Genomic DNA, 18,974 nt, shown 5'->3' on the forward strand with positions numbered 1-18,974 from the left:
TTAAACAAAGGCAGACTGCTTCCACCTGTATAGACTGGAAAGTATAACTGCAATAAAAATGAAGGTGCTTTCAAAACTGAGCTCCAGAGTGTGCAAACGTAATTGTCCTCCACTAATGCATCAAGCAGAGGACATTGGCTCCATGTCATGGAATTAGAATTTGGGGGACCAGAAATCATAACAAAACCAATCCATTCTGAAGTCAGATCCTTAATTTTTCAGGTAATATCTTGACTGGACATTAAAGAAAAATAAAGAAGAAAAAAAACTAGAAAAACACTTATTTCTTCATTTCCCTTCACACTATGGAAGGCTAGGAAGGACCTCAGCAGGACCTCAAAATATTTTTTTTTAAATCATAAAATCTACTGAAGGAGAATAAAACTGGGCATGAAATGATGTCTGAAAAAACAGAACGTGTGTGTGTGTGTGTGTGTGTGTGTGTGTGTAGTCTGACAGAATTATTCCAAGCTATTTATTATAAAGGGTTTGGAAGCATTGAACAGGATATGCAGATGAATATTGCTAGGAGCATCCATTACCAAGGGGTCCAGGTCGGCAGTGCCACTTGTGACACATCATCCCCTACAGTGGTATCATGCACGAAGAAGAAAGCTGCACTTTTGGGTATGTCTCTCAGAGATGCATAACCTCCCTCTACTCCTTCTACTTATAAGGAATTTTAAAGTCAGACTAAATACATTATACAAAATAACTGAGCAGTTGTAAAATGAAAGGCTCAATAAAGAGAGGGAGGGACAGAATCTGCCATAGAATAAGACAGAGCAGAAAGTGCGGTGTGCAATTCCAGAGAGGATGTCAGAAGGAAAGGGGAAAATTGGTCAAAGTATTGTGTTTAATCAGTGGCATTGTGCTAAGATGTAATTTTAAACATTATTAAAAAGCAAGTTATATGTACCACAAGCACGTTATAAGACATCCCCCCAGTGGACGCCAAAACCACAGATATATGGAACTGTAATATATTTCCCTACTAACAGACTGATGCTAATGTTCACTGTGTACATTAGGCACAGTGAAATGCAATGGTAATAGTAATGATAGATAATAATAACACAGGACAATTAACAAGTGATTTTCTGTAAAGAAACTGTTTTTAGACTAGTGGGTTGCAGTTAATTGAAATACTAGAGAGTAATTTTATTGCTATGTTCTTTCAGAACATAGATACTTGCTTCTGCTATACTCATAGATCAATGTCTTGCTCAGCCATCATCAGAAAAGCTTTCTCCTGCAGCAGGTGGGAACAAGTACAGAGATTTTACAGGTAGATAATATGCAAAGAATTAGAGGTCTTGGAACACTCAACCCTAAAGAGAATGGCTCCATCAAATCCCTCACCTCAGGGCTTAAGGAACCATCCGAAAGAGGAGGTGGAAAGAGTACAAGAGCCAGTACACCAAGGATACAGGCCATATAAATCAATACTATTGACACACATATGACTTACAGAGACTATTCAAGTATATATTATAGCTTTCAGGTTAGTGTTTGTATGGTATTTCTGAGTGTGTGACAAGTGAATCTCTGCATCCAAATCTATTTCTTGTGCCTTTTCTTGGGATCTTTTCCTTCTGTTTGTTACATCCTATTCCAAGGTGTTAGTTTTTGTTTTAACTTATTTTATTTTTTATTACAATTTATTCACTTTGTATCTCAGCTGTATCCCCCTCCTTTGTTCCTTCCCAATACTTCCCTCCCTCCTTCTTCTCCTTCCATGCCCCTTCCCCAGTCCACTGATAGGAGAGGTCCTCCTCCCCTTCCATATGACCCTAGCCTATCAGGTCTCATCAGGACTGGCTGCATTGTCTTCTTCTGTGGCTTGGTCAGGCTGCTTCCCCATCAAGGGAAGGTGATCAAAGAGCCAGCCACTGAGTTCATGTCAGAGACAGTCCCTGTTTCCCTTACTAGGGAACCCATTTGGAGATTGAGTATGTTTATCCTATATTGTATGTCTAATATCCATTTATAAGTGAGTATATACCATATGTGTCTTTCTGTTTCTGGGATACCTCACTTAGGATGATCTTTTCTAGTTCCCACAAAGACCTCAACATAAAACCAGACACACTAAATCTGTTAGAAGAAAAACTGGGAAAGAGCTTTGACCTCATTGGCACAGGAGACAACTTCCTGAACAGAACACCAACAGCACAAGCTCTAAGATCAGCAATCAATAAATGGGGCCTCATGAATCTGTGAAGCTTCCGTAAAGCAAAGGCCACTGTCATCAGAACAAAACAACAGCTTACAGACTGAGAAAGGATCTTCACCAACCCTATATCTGACAGAGGCCTAAAATCAAGAATATATAAAGAACTCAAAAAGGTTAACACCAACAAATCAAGTAATCCAATTAAAAAATTGGGTAGAGGGGGATCCAAGATGGCAGCACTGGGAGATCACTGTGTCTGAGGAGCAGGACAGCAGTGACTGAATAGCGACCAAAAGACCAAACTCTGGGCCCTAAAACACCAACTATTGTGCTTCCCAGGTGAGAGGAAACACCACAGTGTGGGAAGCAATCTTGTCCATCCAGTCTCAAGTTGCCCAGCTAAACCCCAGAAGAGTTCCCAGATCCCAGAAACACTCAGTTGCCAGCCCAGAGCCACATGCTGTGTGCTCTGATCATCATCTCAGACTGAACTGTGGACCCCCAAACACCACAGACTGGGTCTCCCTGAAAGGAAGAAACCCCACAGTGGGGTCCAACCTCAGGATACCCAGTTCCTGAAAAGTTTCTGGGTTCCTGCAGGCTCCAGGCTCTAGCAGGTCCCAGGGTCTAGCCTTCTGCCACAGGCAAGAGTGCTGTGCTCACCTGTCCCTGATTACCGCTTGGGTACTGGGTCACAGAGCTCCAACCTCAGACCTACAGAAGCCTGGGATCCACAGGATCAGCCCCCAGATACTGCTCCAAGGTGCAACCAGTATCCCTAGCTAAACTGGCCAAACCACGGGCTCCCTGGTTCTTCAAGAGGGCTGCACCCAGCAAGCCCAGCCTAAGAGCAGCAGCAGCAACTCACTAAATTCAGAGCAAGAAACCCAGCAGCAGGGCAGCTGTCTCCAGGACTTCTCCTGGGGAGAAGAGAGCCCCACTGAAAACCAACGACCATAGTTACCACACAGGTGCATATGCCTGAGGTGAGCTGTGGCAATACCTCTGGCCACACCAGCCATTCGGTGACCATACCCAAAAAGCTGAGGAGGCCCCTTTCAGGAACAACCATCTTCCTGCCAAGGGGATTCTCCCCACCCCAGGATTCCAGGAGGCACCAATACCTGAAACAGCCAGATGGTAGAGGTCAGCGCAAAAGCACAACCAACAAAAGCAAAAACAATATGTCATCTCCAGAACCCAGTTATCCAGGGGCAAGCAGCCCTGGACACCCTATCATAAGTGAAATTCAGAAAGTGACCTTATATCTATTCTTGTGAAGAGGATAATGGAGGAAACAAATAAAATATGTAAAGAAATAGAGGAAGATAAAGTCAAACAGGTTATGGCCATCCATAAAGAAATACAGGAAGATGCAGTGAAACAGTCTGTGGCCTTCAGAGAGGAAATAATTAAGTCACTGAAAGAAATAAAAGAAACAGAGGAATGTTCAAACACGCAGGTGAAGGAAAAACAGGAAAATACAGTCAGACAGGAGAAGGAAATCAACAAAGCAGTTCAAGATCTGAAGATAGAATTGGGAAAATTAAAGAAAACACAAATGGAGGAAATCAGAGAGGAAGAACTTAGGGAAGAAAACAGGAACTACAGAAGTAAACATAACCAACAGACTTCAAGAGATGGAAGAAAGACTCTCAGGTGTGGACGATACAATGGAAGAAATCAATGTATCTGTCAGAGAAAATGTTAAATCTAAAAAATTCCTGACACAAACCATCCAAGAAATCCAAGACAATATGAAAAGACAAAACATAAGAATAATAGGTACAGAGGAAAAAAAAGATTCCCATCTTCAAGGCCCAGAAAATATTTTCAACAAAATCATAGAAGAAAATTTCCCCAATTTAAAGGAGAGGCCTATAAGCATACAAGAGATCTACAGAACACCTAATAAATTAGACCAGAAAAGAAAATACTCTTGCTCATAATAATCAAAACAGTAAGTATACAGAACAAAGAAAAAAAATTCTAAAAGCTGCAAGAGAAAAAAGCAAGTAACATATAATGGCAAACCCATCAGAATCACACCTGAATTATCAACAGAGACTATGAAAGCCAGAAGGGCCTGGACAGATATCATGGAGACCCTAAGAGAACACAGATGTCAGCCCAGGCTACTATACCCAGAAAAACTCTCAATCATCATAGATGGAGAAAACAAGATATTAAATGACAAAAATAAATTTCAACAATACCTACCCACAAACACAGCCTTACAGAAGATTCTATAAGGAAAACTACAACCCAAGAAAGCTAATGACATTCGGGAAAACACAGGAAATAAATAACCTCACTATAACAAATTTAAAAGTAGTCAAGCACACAAACACACTATCACAACCCACTGCAAAATCAAAGAATCTAACAGCCACTGGTCATTAATCTCTCTCAACATCAATGGACTCAACTCTCCAATAAAAAGACACAGACTAGCAGGATGGATGCATAAACAAGACCCAACAATCTGTTGCATACAAGAAACACATCTGAGTCACAATGATAGACATTACCTGAGAGTTAAAGGGCTGGAAGAGTGCTTTCCAAGCAAATGGAGCCAAGAAGCTAGCAGGAGTAGCCATTCTAATATATAATAAAATAGACTTTCAAACAAGATTAATCAAAAGAGATGAGGAAGTTCACCTCATACTCATCAAAGGAAAATTCTACCAAGAAGACTTCACAATTCTGAATATCTATGCCCCAAATACAAGGGCACCCACATTTGTGAAAGACATGTTAATAAAACTTAAACCACACATAGATCCCCACACATTAATAGTGAGAGACTTCAACACCACACTCTCAACAAAGGACAGGTCAACAAAACAGAAAATAAACAAAGAAACAATGACTCTAACTGAGGTCATGAAACAAATGGACCTAACAAACATCTACAAAACCTTTCACCGAAACACAAAAGAAGTTACCTTCTTCTCATACCTCATGGAACCTTCTCCAAAATAAACCATATAATTGGTCACAAAGCAAGCCTCAACAGACACAAGAAGATTGAAATAATCCCTTGTATCCTATCTGACCACCATGGACTAAAGCTCGACCTCAACAACAACAGAAATAGCAAAAAGCCTACACACACATGGAAACTGAACAACTCACTGCTCAATGACAGCTGGGTCAGGGAAGAAATAAATAAAATAATTAAAGTCGTCCTAGAATTCAATGAAAATGAAGGTACAACATACCCAAACTTATGAGACACAATGAAAGCAGTACTAAGAGGAAAGTTCATAGCACTTAGTTCCTTCAAGAAGAAATTCAAAACGTCTCATTCAACAAACTGAAAGCCCTAAAAAAAAAAAAAAAAAAAAAAAAATAGAAGCAGACACGCCCAAGAGGAGTAGATAGCTGGAAATAATCAAACTCAGGGCTGAAATCAATAAATTAGAAACAAATAAAGCAATTCAAAGAATCAATGACACAAGAGCTGGTTCTTTGAGAAAATCAACAAGATAGACAAGCCCTTAGCCAAACTAACTAAAAGGCAGAGAGAAACTATCCAAATAAGCAAAATCAGAAATGAAAAGGGGAACATAACAACAGACACTGAGGAAATCCAACAAATCATTCAGTCTTACTTCAAAAGCCTATATGCCACAAAATTTGAAAATGTAAATGAAATGGACAAGTTTCTTGATTGATTCCACTTAATAAAGCTGAGTTAAGACCAGGTAAATAAATTAAATGGTCCTATATCCCCTAAGAAAATAGAAGTTGTCATCAAAAGTCTCCCTTCCAAAAAAAGCCCAGGGCCAGATGGTTTCAGCGCCGAATTCTATCAGACTTTCAAAGAAGAGGTAACACCAATACTCTTCAAACTATTCCACAAGATATAAACAGAAGGAACATTACCAAACTCATTCTATGAGGCCACAATCACCTTGATACATAAAGTGCACAAAGACCCAACAAAGAAAGAGAACTTCAGACCAATCTCTCTTATGAACATTGACACAAAAATACTCAATAAAATACTCGCAAACCAAATCCAAGAGCACATAAAATATATCATCTACTATAACCAAGTAGGCTTCATTCCAGGTATGCAGAGCTGGGTCAATATATGGAAATCCATCAATGTAATCCACCATATTAACTCTTCCTCTGTTTGACCCTCTATTCATAATATGGTGAGTATTTTAATACAGTCTTGAGTACCAGGGTTACTGATGGCTGGTAGCATCTCTCCTTGTGATGAAACCTGATGACAACACTGTGAGTGTTCTTCTCCATTGCCTTCTCAGAGTGGTCCCAGAGTTCTCTTCAGACAAGGGCAAGTGAACTGCTTCTACTTTCTACTACCTATTTCCTTCAGGTATCTGCCTTCTCTTAATTTTCCTACCAATCTCCTTCTTGTTGAGTCAGACCTGTGCTTAAGGTCCAAATCAATGAGGATCTTATCTGAGTCCTCTCTGGACATTCCTGGGGACAAGGGAGGGTGAGGGCTTCCTCTCCTCTTCTGTTCTAACTAGTCAGTTCTTACTGCACATGCTGGGGCTGACTATTGCAATGGAGCCTGACCTCACCCTCCCTTGCTTATGTGCATCCCTAAGGAGTGTAGGTGTATTGTTATTGTTGTTATTATTATTATCATTATTATTATTGGTAGAACCTAGTATAGTGGTGGCTTCTAGTAGGCTTCTAAGTCTCCTGAAGAAACAGCATATATATCTTACCTTTTAATGATTTGGGGGAAAAACATTAGAGTTAAACTGACAGCTGCTTGGTTGCTTCAAATGAAATCTTGTTGGGGAACAAAGGTAAAACAACTATAAACACAAGTACAGACTCACTTAGAGCTACAAGCACTTTGAGCCTTTGGAAGCAGGTTTGGTTCCACTGTTTTAGGAGCCACTTAACACTATAATTACTATAATCCCTGGGTGAGAAAAAAAACAGTTAACTCTTGCATTTTCCATTGCCTATCTCTATAGGAGTAGCAGTGCTAATACTGACTAGGGCTGGAAAGGAAATCTCTTAGCTTGGGTCATTACCTCACACCATGCTCTTCCCTGAGATGAACAAACAGCTGCAGGGGCCAGTTCAAATTGGGCTCCTTTTGTATGGCTTCATTTTCTAGTCTGTTTCACAAAAGCTCAGCGCACACTTCGTTTCTTCAGTTGGGAAAAATCGTCTCTTCTTCTCTTAAATTGTTAGCATAGTATGTATGTGCATGTATAAATGACTTAATTTCATTGTATCATGGGCATTAAATTTACTTGTAAATAGGGAATACACATGTTAAGAAACCATTAGAAGAAAAAGAAATTACTATTAAAATTTACAGGCTGAATGTAGTAAATTATTTATGCCTGGCCATCTTCAACTAAAGTTCACTTTAAAAGGTCAGAATAGATGTTTCCCTATGTATCCAATAGCACAGGGTCACACAATTCTGAGTGATGACACTTCTTATGAGCTGTTGTTTCACTAACAGAAAACCACTTGAAAATGGCCTTTAAATGTTCATCTAATGGTTTTAAAAATAAACAGTCAAGCCTACTCCCTACGCATGGAGAAATTACCCATAGCATTTGTGACTGTTACTTCATTTGCCCTCTGCCTGTTAGTGTCTGGAAGACAGAGTGGGGAGGGGGGGTGACTTAGCTACCAACACTGTTGTAGTAAGGGCCCCTCTACCCCTGCCATAAAAGGCATCAAAGTAAACACTGTAAAACTAAGGACATCAAACTGTTTAGGTGAGGTGCTGGGGATCCAGCCCATGAAACAGTCATTGATTCCCGATTAGACTCTCAAGAAGGAAATCAAACAACTTATCCAATAGGTCTCCTTTCGAATTTTGTGTCATGATGAAAGTTGGCAAAAGTAAGAATTCTAAATACCTTCGTGAAGACTGTCTATAGTAAGGCTAAAACTGCAAAGCTGACAATCTCACCTTTCTTGGCTTCCTGCCAGAGCCCAGGGCAGCTGTGGTCTGATCTCAGAGCTGCTCTGAGGTGTCACATTCACTTTGGCTGGACTATCCTTACCTTTTTGGTCATTTTTGGAAGTGTCACTGGGTACATCTGCTATGTCACTCTGAAAAAAAAAAAAAAAACCATCCCCAGTGACTGGAATGCATGCCACTAGAAGCATTTTTTTTTTTTTTTTTTTTGCTTTAATGAGAAATCCCTCAGCTTTCTAGAGTCCTAATGTCTTTGAAGATCTTTACCTGAAGCTGAGCTTGGTGGTGCATACTTTTAATCCCAGCACTCAGCAGTCAGAGGCAAGTGGATCTTTGTGAGTTCAAGGCCAACCTGGTCTACATAGTGAGTTCCAGGTCAGCCAAGCTACAGAGTGTAACTTTGTCTCAAGTGAAACAAAATAAGCAAGCCCTTTTGCCCAAGGGAAATAAGACTATGTAGCTTCCTTGTGATGGGCAAAAAAGATCCAGCCAACTCCTTTTCAAACAGTGCATTTTCTAGCTCCTAGAGACTGGCTGATTGTGCTCCAATGGAGGAATCTAGCAAAGGAAAAATTACAACAAAGAAACAGATGGATAGAGAGAAAGATGGGATACAAAGATAAAAAATAAGTATCTGGTAATAAATGTCACTTTCAATAACTCACTGAACTCAGTTATTTGGCATTTCAGTGTTATAAAATATCCTGGATTTTAATTTCTAACAGATACTTCCTATTTAATTTATAATGTAACAAATATCCCCAGATGCCTCAGTGGTGACTAAAAGATTCTTTCTGATGTAGCCATATTTTATAAAATATGCTACATTTTTGTAGACCCTCCAAACGGCTATTGAATTGATAATCTTGGTTTTGAAAACCCTCTTTAAGCTTCCTGTATCGTCTTTCTCTTGCTTTTGTAGTCACTATACGGAAACCAACTCCCCCAACTGGACTGTCTTTTGCCCACAGTTTCTACTTACAGTTTCAGTGCCCATAGCTCTCATTTGGTCTGCTCTATTTTCTGTGATTGAAAGAAATTTCTTTGGATCAGATAAAGTATCCTCAATATCTGAAAAACAATAAATGAACTATCAGTGTTCTGATTAAATGAGCATACCAAGAAAATGCAGCTAAATTCTAAAGATGTGGCTGTGAAATGCAATTAGTTACAGATGATAAGAATAAAGAAAAATGAGATGTTTGAAAACAAAATATAACACCTGAATGGCTTTCTCTTTTTCCCCAAATAATGAGGACAGAGTGTCAGGGCTATCAGAGTGAACTGCTACTGGTTCCGATTTTGATTTTGGTGTTTTGAAGCAGGGTCTCCTTCTGTAACTTAGGCTAGTCTTAAACTGCACTGATCCTCCTAACTTGGCCTCCCGAGTGTTTGAATTGTAGATATGAGTCACTGCAGCTAGCTTCCAGGGGTTGTTGACTCATTTATTTGTTTAAATTGAACAAGTTATTTAATGTGCTTGAGCTCAGTTTCTTAGTCCATAGATTAGGGCTGCTTTGGCCTTTCCTGCATGGTTACTGGTGAACTTGATGCACCGATGAACATAAGAAAAAGAAAAATACAACCTAAACATGGGAAGTTCAATCTGGGCCAGTCTCATTCTAATACCTAAACCAGGTAAATACACAATAAAAAAGAAAAATACACACCAATATCCCTCATGAACATAGAGTCAAAAAAGTTCCATTAGATACTTGCAAACAGAATACAGACGTTCATGAAGATTATCCACCGTAATCAAGTTGGCTTTATCCTGAAATGCGGGGATCATTAAACATATACAAGTCAATAAATGTAATAAACTACATAAACAGAGACAAAGATCACATTATCTCAATAAATGCAAATAAAGGCCTTTGACAAAACTTAATATACGTCATGATAAAAACCCTAGAAAATGCAGGTCTAGATAGAACATACCTGAACATAATGAACATATGAGAAACCCACAGCTGACATCATCCTAAATGGAGAAAATCTTGAAGAAATCCCACTGAAGTCCGGAAAAGACAAGGCTGCCCACCATCCGCACTCCTTTCTAACATTGTACTTAAAGTACTAACTAAAGCAAGAAGGCAAGAAAAGGAAATTAAAGGGATACAAATAGGAAAAGAAATCAAACTTTCTCTATGATGTTATACTATACATTAGAGATCCCAAAATTCTGTCAGGAAAGTTCTAGAAATGACTAACAAATTCAGCAATGTAGTAGAATATTCAATCAACCTACACAAATCAATAGCTTTTCTATACATCAATAAAGACTTGATAAGGAGATTACGGACACTCCCTCATTCAAAATAATCTCAAGAAAATAAAATATCCAGGAATAAGCTTAACCAAGGAAGGGAATGATCTCTTCAATAAAAACTTTAAACCTCTTTTAGAAAAAGATGAGAAAGATTAGGGAAAAAAAATTCCCATGCACATGGATTGGTAGAATTAGTAAGTGTGAAAATGACCATTTTAACAAAAGCTATTTTCCAATTCAGATCAATCCCAATCAAAATATCCATCCTATTCTTCACAGAAATACAAAAATCTATCCTAAAATTCATATGGAACCACTAAAAACCACGGATTGCAAAAACAATCCTGAACAAACAAACAAACAAAATGCTGGAGAGGCTACCATTTTTTAAGGTATATTGCAGAGCTCTAGTGATAACAATGATATGGTCCTTGATCACAAACAGATATGTAGATCAATAGAGCAAAACCAAAGACCCAAATATAATCACATATATCTTCAGAAGAAAGCATCTTCAACAAGTGGTGCTGGGAAACTGGATGTCCACATGTAGAAGAATGAAAAGACCTGTATCTATCACTTTGCACAGAACTAAACTGAATACCCTTCCCCCAATTACAGGTCTACAGAAGCTTTAGAATGTTATCTCACTTATAGTAGGCTGCTGGTATAAATTTCAGCTAAGGATAAAAATGAGGTCATTTTGGATTGGGAGAGGGATGTCCTGAACCCAACGTCAATGACTAGTGTCCTCATGAAGAGGAAAATCCAGAGACAATATGAAGGCCATGGGTTGTTGTTGGGTTTGTTTGTTTGTTCGTTTGTTTGTTTCCTCTTTGCCATTCTCTGTGGTAAGATGAACTCTCAAAGTTGTTTTGATTTGCATTTCACTGATTGCTAGATATAGTAAACATTTCTTGAGTTAATTTTTAGGCTCTTTCTTTCTTTCTTTCTTTCTTTCTTTCTTTCTTTCTAAACTCTCCATTCAGGTTCCAAGTCCATTTTTTTTAAATGAAAATGTTCTTTTTTTTTATTATTATACACAAATATATTTTCAAATATATATATATGCCTATTAATTTTATACATAATGCATATTTTGTATGTACTTGAAAATGTGCTTTCATGTATACATTTGATCATTTCTGCTAATTTTTTTTTCTTTTTAGTTACATTTTGTTAACTCTGTGTCCCAGCTGTATCCTGCTCCCTCATTCCCTCCCCAACCCCACACTCCCTCCCTGGTCTCCTCCCTGCCCCTTTCCAAGTCCCCTGATAGGGGAGGACCTCCTCCCCTTTCATCTGACCCTGTTTTATCAGGTATCTTCAGGGCTGGCTGCAAAGTCCTCCTCTGTGGCCTAACAGACTGCTCCTCCCCTGGGGGGGGGGGGTGTCACACAGCCTGCCCTTGAGATCCTGTTAGAAATAGTCCGTGTTCCCCTTACTTTGGAAAACTACTTGGTTACTGAGCTACCACAGGCCACATCCAAGCAGAAGTTCTAGGTTATATCCATAGATGGTCCTTGGTTGAGTGTCAGTCTCAGAAAAGACCCTGTGCCCAGATATATTTGGTCCTTGTAGAGCTCCTATCCTTTCCATATCATACTAACTTCCCTTCTTTCATATGATTCCCTGCACTCTGCCGAGGGTTTGGTTATGAGTTTTAGTGTCTGCTTTGAAACACTGCTAGGTAGAGTCTTTCAGATGCCTTTTGTGGTAGACTCCTGTCATAAGTTCAATGCACATCCCATTTGTCTTTCTAAATGAGGATTAATCACCTTCGCCTGTGTCCACTTTCTTGATTATCTTCTTTAGGTGTGTAGATTTCATTATGTTTATCATGTCTTGTAGGTCTATATAAGCGAGTATATACCAAGTTTGTCTTTCTCCTTCTGGGATACTTCACTCAGAATAATCTTTTCTAGATCCCACCACTTGCCTGCAAATTTCATGATTTCCTCCTTTTTGATTGCTGAGTAGTATTCCAACCCTTTATCTGACAGAGGGCTAATATCAAGTATATATAAAGAACTAAAGAAGCAGAAAAGCAACAAACCAAGTAATCCACTTAAAAAATGGGGAACAGAGCTAAACAGAGAATTCTCGAAAGAGGAACATCGAATGGCAGAGAAACACTTAAAGAAATGCTCAACCTCATTAGCCATTAGGGAAATGCAAATCAAAACGACCCTGAGATTTCACCTTACACCCATCAGAATGGCCAAGATGAAAAACTCAAGTGATAGCACATGCTGGAGAGGTTGTGGAGAAAAGGGAACCCTCCTCCATTGCTGGTGGGAATGTAAACTGGTTCAACCACTCTGGAAGTCAATCTGGCACTTTCTCAGACAACTAGGAGTAGTGCTACCTCAAGACCCAGCTATACCACTCCTAGGTATATACCCAAAATTTGCTCAAGTACACAACAAGGACATTTGTTCAACCATGTTCGTAGCAGCTTTATTTGTAATAGCCAGAACTTGGAAACAACCCAGATGTCCATCAACGGAGGAATGGATACAGAAATTGTGGTATTTTTACCCAAGTCCATTTTTAAAAACAGGTCATTTGTTTGTTTGTTTTTCACACCTTGTTCTTTTTGGTAGAGACACTATAGCTGGGTATATGCAGTGAGTTTGGTGTGCTCTAAACAAACACCTGTAGTGAGACTAGTTAGATGCTAATCAGCATTCCTGAGCAAGTGTGCATAGCTATCTGGCCTAGCCACAATGAGCAGCCAGCAAGGTATAAAACATACACACCAACTCTTGACCACACAGAACCCATACAATGAGCTAACATCTCCAGATACTAGAAGCCACAATGGGGTTCCAAAACCTTCCTTTCACCTATTTGCTTGCTTTCACTTGATTTTTTTTTTCTTCTTGATTTAGCCAATGTTGTATTTAGCAGTATTGAAAACAAACAAACAAATAACAAAACCCCCATTATCTATTATTTCTGGGTTTGGTGGCATTTCCAAAAGGCTGGTCTCTCTCCATTCTGTGTTTTCCTCCTTCATCTCTCCTGCCCTCCTCCCTAACTTCTATGTAGCACTGAAAGCATCTCAAAGAACTAAAGACAAGCAGACTTTCAGATATTGACTTAGAAGCAAACTCAGAGTTTTTGTTTGTCCGCCACTACTTTTAAGGCATTTCAGTACTGTTGTGCTGAGCACAAACTATGGCCCTTCTTCATGTCTATGACTTTGTTCACACAACTTAGAATTTTATTCCTTGCCCAGGGTCCCTTAGAATCAGGAGATATGTGCAGAAAAACAAAACAAAAAAAGCCCATATTTCTCTCACCTGCTGCAGAGAAGTGCAAATAAAGATGAACAAATCTTGTAACTATAGTTTGGATCAGCTATTTTATCTTCTACCAGAAGCATGTCCTAAACTACAAGAAAGCCAGAAGGCCACATTGTACAACAGGTACACAGGGCAACAAGATCCTGGGCTGAACAGAAACAAGAAATGCCAAGGCTACCAGACACTACTCACTGCATTGGCAGGGGGATTATAACAATATGTGTAATAAGCAGCCTGAACAATTTGCTTAAGCTAGCCACTTTCAATGCCTGTTTTCCTTGTGGTTCTAAGTATTGAACACAGAACTTTCACTGCCCTGCTAAGCTACTTCTGAAACTCTGTTACTGTACTTTCTATAAGTACACTACTTATAGAGGGGCAGGTTCCTTCTTCTACAGAGTACAGGAGATGCCATAAGAGTGGGTATCATATGCACATGACCCGGGTTTAATCACTAGCAACCCCACCCTAACCCTTGCCCTTGGATGTCATATACTGTGTGTGTATTGTTTTGTCAACAAATATTTAAGAGAGAAAACATGACATTTCAGCATCTATAAGGAGAGGAGCAATGAGACAACTCAAAACTGCATGAAGAAATGCTGGGATGACACTCCAGAAATGGCATCTTTATTGAGGATATTCTTCCTCTGGAAGTATCTGCTCTATGAAACATCTGGCAATACTGAAGGTGGTTGAAGCTCTGGGTGGACGAAATGAGAACTACTCTCGTACCTTCTCGGATGCTTCTTTAATCATAAGGCAAGATGGGCAAGCAAACAAAAGGCCACTTCCCATTTACTTACGTACTGCAGCAGAGGAGCCAAGGAATTAAGGAATGGCCCTAACAAACTTAACCCTAACAACAAACAAAGGCCCACAGAGCACACAGCTCAGGGTGACATTTAACTTAAGGTTGATACTTTATACTAGACAAATCTTTCTTCCACTCAGCACTAAAGGCTACACACATATATAGGAATCCTCTCTCCTAAGCAAGAGAGGCAGTGGCAGGGGTGGGGAGGGTCAGAACATTGTGTCATTGTCTTTAGCACCAGAACTGTTTGTTGTCTCCAAAAATTATGGATGATGTGGTGTTCTGTGTGATGAGTAAACACCATTAGCAAGACAGCTGCACCCATAGGTGGAGCTGCAATGACAACTCAGCACCCCAAGTCTCTCAGGTTTGATAAATGAGAGACAGTGCTTAGCACCCAACCCAGGACTTTTGTTTTGTGGTGGTGAAAGAGAGCGCTGTTTTTCATTATGTTTTAATTATGTTTTCCTTATGATTGGTATACTGGAAGACTTAAGCCAAGGCTTAAGTCCATGATTCATTCCATGGCATTTTTTTTAAATGTTACTGTTTTCTTTAAGCAAAGATTTAGTTTAGAATAATTAAGATGATCTAGTATTACTCTTTAGTCCAGAAACATTTTATATCTGGGTTGTGTAAAAACAGATCTCTTTTCGTTTCTGCACTCTGGCCAGTTGCAGTGGGGGGTGTCACTGCGTTAATCATCATTTGTTACAAACAGAAGCTTTTAGGTGAGGGTTGAGAGGCGTACTGATATATGCACACAACAATAAGTCGTTAAAAGTTCATTTGTCTGCAATAATAATAGTAGGTTCTCCCCTGGGGCTTAGGATCTGTCTACCTATAGCTTCTTAGCCTGATGTTAGTGCCAGGTATGGATTTCATCTCATGGAGCAGGACTTAAATCTAATCAGAAAATGCCTGGCTCTAAAGGGAACATATATACCACACCACTAACTGCAGAGGGGGTACAGAAAGAGGCTAAGAACCATGGAGGGTGAATGCCTACATGGAAACATCTGGACACTGGAGGGTAACTGCACATATGAACTTACTTGTCCAAACCCTGTGCAAGCTTGTGCCAGACCATGTCTCAGCATGGAGAGAAGACTCCCACACAATCCCACCCTCAGCAAAAGAACAAATTACAGTTGTTAGCTACCAGGAGAGGGCAAGACAGTTCTCTGTAAGAGTATAGCCTCTGGTAAGCTAACCTGCCCCAGTGAAAGCTCACACATCCAGGATTATTTAGACAGTACAAACTGGTTTTGAAGAGTTTAAATTTTAAGATGACACAAAGTTGAATGGGTAGGGAAGTGGGGCAGGTCTGAGAAAAGTTGGGGTAAGGTGGGTGAATACAATTGAAACACTGTATAAAAGTTAAAAATAATCAAAAAACTGGATCATGTTCCTTATTATACAAAGCCTTCACTATGCACATGCATGAAGCAGCATAAAAACTCAGCAGAAACTGGCTATCTAACTGTTAGAACTATGAGTTAGAAAAACAAAAACATCTTTTCTTGGGCTCAGTGAGCTCTTGTTGCTCTTGCAAAGGATCCAGTGTCAGTTCCCAGCATCCACATAATGGATCAAAACTATCCCTGCATCCATCTGTAACATCAGCTCCAGGGGATCTGATGCCTTCTTCTGACCAGGTACACAGGTTGTACACACACATGATTACAGGTAAAACACTCATCACATAAAATAAAATAAATATTTAAAAAAATTAAAAATACATCTTTCCTCCATAAGTAAGCCAGTTTCAGCTATTTAATTTTAGTAAAAGGAAATGAACCAAGAAACCATTGCTGCTGCTGTTTCCCTGTGCATTGTGAGTAATTTTTAGTAGTGAGAGAAGCAACTTCAACAAAATCCCTATTTCTCTTTTCTAGGGCTTAGAGTGGCAGGAAGATGAGGAGAGAAATAGGGATTCATGTCAACGGAAGAGGGTCAGGGTAAAGAACTGGGCTGTTCTCTGCAGTATAGACTGTCAAAGCAGATGCTGAGCCTGATGGCCAACTGATAGGCAGAGTGAATGGAATTCTATGTAAGAAATGGGAAATAGTAAGAGCTGGAGGGGACGGGAACTCCACAAGGAGAGCAACAGAACAAGATGATTTGAACACAGGGAACTTCCCAGAGACTCATACTCCAACCAAGGACTATTCGTGGAGATGACCTAGAACCCCTGCACAGGTGTAGCTCATGGCAGTTCAGTGTCCAAGTGGGTTACATAGTAATGGGAAGAGGGACTGCCTCTGACATAATCTGATTGGCCTGCTCGTTGATCACTTCCCCCTGAGGGGGGAGCAGCCTTATCAGGCCACAGTAGAGGACAATGCAGCCATTTTTGATGAGAACTGATAGACTAAGATCAGAAAGAAGAGGAGAACCTCCCCTACCAGTGGACTTGGGGAGTAGCATGCATGCAGAAAGGGGAGGGAGGGTGGGATCGGGAGGGGAGGAGGGAGGGGCTTATGGGGGGATACAAAATGAATAAAGTGTAATTAATAAAAAACTAAAAAAAAGAACAATATTGCAGAAAATTGTTGGCAGTGATAATGGTTTGTTTCCCCCATTTCTTAGGGAGAAGTGTCAGTAGCCTGCTTGGAGGTCATCCAAAGGAAGGATCCTCTGGCTAATCAGCTTGTTGCTGTCACCATACACTGTAATTCCCAGGACATCCAGATCAGGTAGGATCACCTGCAATCAAAAAAGGGGGGGGGGGAAATTTCCTTGATTTTTATAATAAGGCTTCCCAAAAACATGACCCCAGGGATCTGGACCAAATCATGATAATAACAAACCAATGAGCCATTTGCATTCCTAAAGTATACAGCATAAGATTGGTGCCCAAGACACTGAGAAGGCAATGGGTACAGATTTCCTGGAAGTCATCTCATCAAACATCTTAAATGGATAGATGTTAAAGACTGTAGCTCCAATTCTTGTCATTTCCCCCATCTACAAACAACACAAAAACAGAGGACCTGAAAAATTAAATGACTTTTCTTATTTTAGATATTATCAGTGGAGCCTGAATTGGGCCTCTTGACTTCAATCTTAAGTCAGTCTGTCACCTGGGCTGCTTGTAGCATTTAGCTCTGCTTGTTTTTGAAAAAACATAAAGAATGTTTCAAAGGAAACACTTCATGGATAAAAGACAACTTATGCACTAATTTTCCTACTCTGTGCTTCATACACCCTAAACTTTTGACACATTTTGGGATGTTAGGTAGCAGAAAGGAAGAAGTCAAAGTATCCTTATTTGTAGACAAAAAGATTCTATATATGAGAGACCCTAACAACTATACAAAAAAAAAAAGAGGAGTTAGATCTGACGAACTGTCTTAGCACAATAAAAGGTATAAAATTAAAACACATACACACAATCAGTAGCCTTTGTCTATACCAAAGACAAACATGCTCAAGAAGACATCAACGAAATAACCACATTCACAATTGCTTCAAAAGCAAAACAAAACAAAGCATTTTGAACAAATGTAACAGAAATAGAAAAAAAAATCTTAGCATTCACAAAAAAGTAAAAAAGATACCAGCGAGCCAAGCAATCCCTAGCAAAAGAATAATACTGGTGATATCAATATTTGTGATTTTGAGCTACATATTATGGAGCCATAGTAACAAAAGCAACATGATACTGGTACAAAATTACAAATGTAGATCAATAGAACAGAGTCAAGGGTTCTTATAAAAATCCATTCCATCTGTTTTTTTTTTTTTTTTACAAAGATGTCAACGTGTACAATGGAGATATGGTAGTTTCATTAGCAAAAAAAATCTGAGAAACCTGGGTGTACACCCAAAGAATGAAACTGGATCCCTATCGCTGTACAAAAATCAATTCCAAATAAAGCAAAGAACTTTGTGTAAGATCCAAAAGTCTTAAAATGTTGGAGAAACACATATGGAAAACTTCCAGATATTGGCACAGACAAGAGCATCCAAATAAAACTCCACTTGTTTGGGAAATAATGCGAAAAATTGACAAAGGAGACCCATGAAATTAAAAAGCTTCTGAACTGTAAGGACAACAGTAAAGAACATCCAGATCTTTGCTAGCTGTAAATTAGATGGAGGATTGATATCTAGAATACACAAAAAGAATACAACAAGAGAAAAAACTAAATAGCAAGGAATCAAGCAACCAAGTCAATAAATTGTCCAGTGAAATTAGCAATCAAGTATCAATGTGACATATATATAGGGGTAGATGGGCTGCTGAGCAGTTGAGCACTGATTGCTCTTCCAAAGGATCCAAGTTAAATTATTTGCACCCCATGATAGCTTACAACCATCTGTAACTCCTGTAGCAGGACTATTCTGGCCTCCATGGGCACCAGGCATGCAAATGATACATGGACATACATGCAAGCAAAACTATATATATATATATATATATATATATATATATATATATATATATA

At 39.3% G+C, this 18,974-nt stretch overlaps 1 pseudogene; it reads right to left on the minus strand.

Annotated features, from left to right (window-relative positions):
* Positions 1-8,107: 8,107 nt before the first annotated feature.
* The window catches only part of LOC129672969 (1-phosphatidylinositol 4,5-bisphosphate phosphodiesterase beta-4-like), an 18,699-nt pseudogene continuing 7,832 nt past the window's right edge, over positions 8,108-18,974 (minus strand).

This window comes from Psammomys obesus, unplaced genomic scaffold (genome assembly GCF_907164565.1).
Source record: "Psammomys obesus unplaced genomic scaffold, mPsaObe1.curated_primary_1811, whole genome shotgun sequence".
NCBI classification, from domain to species: domain Eukaryota; kingdom Metazoa; phylum Chordata; class Mammalia; order Rodentia; family Muridae; genus Psammomys; species Psammomys obesus.